The following is a 2,882-nucleotide window of genomic DNA, read 5'->3' on the forward strand; positions in this document are numbered from 1 at the left end:
CAAAGATACATATCATCGAGTGTATATTATTATAATAAAAAATTAATACAACATAATGTTTTATGTTTGATTGAATAGTATATGATTCGAAAAATATGCAAATCAGTATTTGCATTGATCATAATTTTCAATTACATGATAATGTAGTAATAAAGTAGCCATAATAATGTAGTAATAAAAAGAATTAGAAAATAAAATGTTTTTATTAACAATAGTAAATGTCTGTTTATTTCTAGCATTGTTTTAACAAATATGATAATCCAAGTATTTTCTTAGGAAATGGTGATGTTTAATCTGTGTAATATGCTAAATATGTTTTCCGTATGTATGGTAAGCACAAAGGATATTTTAATAGAAAACCTATGATTTTGTAATTGGCATCATTTATTCTTAATATAATTAACAATTTTACAAACGCATAGAACTTCTATAAGATTCCATTTTTCCTTGGAATAGGCAATTATATATGTTTTTATTAGTTTATACCGAGAGGTAAACCGCTGAGGGCATTGCGGTGTACCGATTCGAGGCATTGCTAGGCATTATCTGGACATTAGTGGGCATTACTTATAGTGGGCATTGCGGGTGGCCTTAGTGCACATTATTAAATCACCATTACGTTTTATTTTTAAACAATTGATAATTGTTTTATATCAAACCATATTTATAATACATAATAAACTATGAATATTAAATCATGGCGCTCTCACGATGTTATTACGAAGGGGCATTACGGTTAGTGAGATATATATGTACATACTGGAATGAACCTTGGGATGGGGGGATGGCCGAACTCTGCAACAGTAGTGCGAGAGTGACAGCCATGCACCTTAGGGATGTCTGCTTCACTTTAATGACGTAATTGAAGTGAGGCAGACGTCCCTAAGCTGCATGGCTGTCACTCTTGCACAGCGGCTACCCGCACCACGTGTTTTCTTAGGGAAGGCTCACTCCAGTATATATATATTTCACTGGTTACGGTCGGTCAGCGCTACTATCGTTCAGTGCTGCAATCAGCTAGTGCTCAAATAATGCTACTGCGTCATATGGATCGAGATGAATATGTACACGTCTAGCTGTTTCAGCAGAGCGAATCCGTTCAACTTTATAATATTGTACAGTGATATGTGCTATCTGCAGAATAACGTCTGTTAAGAAGATCTATGATAAAGATCGATTATTCTTCGCGTGAACAAAAAAGAAGGTAATGTCAGTAAAATAGAGTGTTTTAATGAGTATTTTGAAACATAAGGAAATTGTTGTGTTTTATTTAGTTAATAAGTTATTTAATATGTTATAATCGCAATTCAATAAAATATTTTTTTATTTACAGTGTCAGAAAGTGTTGGGGTTTATTCAACAAAATTCACACGAACGTTGCTGTTGTCAATGAAACTTTATTGAATAAAGGTTATATGTTAGCACACGAACTTTCATACGTCTCTCACTCACGCTGGTCTCAGGTCAACTAACCAACACCAGTTGGTCCGCAGGCCAAAAAGCAAAAAACACAGAATGCGGGGGAGGAAGGTTACAGGCAAAGGCTGAGACCCCATTGTGCTACCTGTTACACGTAACAGACAAGGCTCTAATAGGAGAGAGTTAAACTATCCATAGACCATGCATTCTCAACACTCTCTCCAGAGTTTAACTCTCTCTCACTCTCTCACCTTCACACCAATACTATCCCGCAAATACTCAAACCTAACACGCGCTAAAGGTTTTGTTAGTATATCGGCAACTTGATGCTCGCTTTTAACATAAGTTGCATTCACAACATTTTTCTCACACATCTCGCGTATAAAACAGTATCTCACATGAATGTGTTTTGTTCTCTTATGGAATTCAGGATTTCTAGCAAGTCTCAATGCGCTTTGGTTGTCAACTCTCAGATCGACTGGTCCCCTATGCTCGTATCCGATATCAGCCAGCAACTTTCGCAACCATTCGATATCTTTTGCTGCTTCACTCGCCGCTATAAACTCGGATTCAGTGGTGCTCAGAGCAACACAGTTCTGTCTGCGTGAAGACCAAACTACTGGCCCCCCAGCTAAGAAACTCACACAACCACTCATTGACTTGCGCGTCTCAGAATCTCCCGCATAATCCGCGTCGCTATAACTTACTGGCGCGTCGTATTCCCTTTTTCGATACAATATGCCCACGCTTTTTGTACCCGATAGATAACGCAAGATCTTCTTCACCGCTTCCCAGCATGCTTTATTGTAGTTCGACAGAAATCGACTTACGAAACTTGTCGCAAACGCAATGTCAGGCCGACTAACCACTGCTACAAACATTATCGATCCTACTACCTCGCGAAATGGAACTTTAAAAGAATTATCCGTATCACCGCCGCGAATACTGTCGATCGAAGCCTTGTCGATTGGTATGCTCACACTTTTGCATTCATTCATTCCAAACTTACTTAACATTTTCTCAATGTACCTCTCTTGATTTACAAAGATGATTCCATTCTTAGAGTCTCTATGTATTTGCATCCCGCAAAAACTACTCGCGTTTAGAATTTTTATGCTCACAAACTCACTCAACGCTTTAATCGTGTGTTCTATCGCGTCGCTTCTCTTCGATAGAATTAGCCCGTCATCTACATACAAGGCTAGAATCACTGCACAGTCTTTAACGTGACCATTGAACACGCACGGGTCTGCTTGGCTTTTCACGAATTCGAAGTTACACAAGAACTCACTGAACGTCGCATTCCAGCATCTTGACGCTTGCTTCAGCCCATAGAGTGACTTCTCCAATTTCAGAATACGGTCCTCCTTTTCGTTGTCTTCGATCTTGAGACCATCTGGAATCTTCATGTAGATATCCTCCTCCAATCTTCCATTTAAAAAGGCTGTTTTCACGTCGAATTG

This window comes from Wasmannia auropunctata, unplaced genomic scaffold, assembly GCF_000956235.1.
Source record: "Wasmannia auropunctata unplaced genomic scaffold, wasmannia.A_1.0 LD336101.1, whole genome shotgun sequence".
NCBI classification, from domain to species: Eukaryota; Metazoa; Arthropoda; class Insecta; order Hymenoptera; family Formicidae; genus Wasmannia; species Wasmannia auropunctata.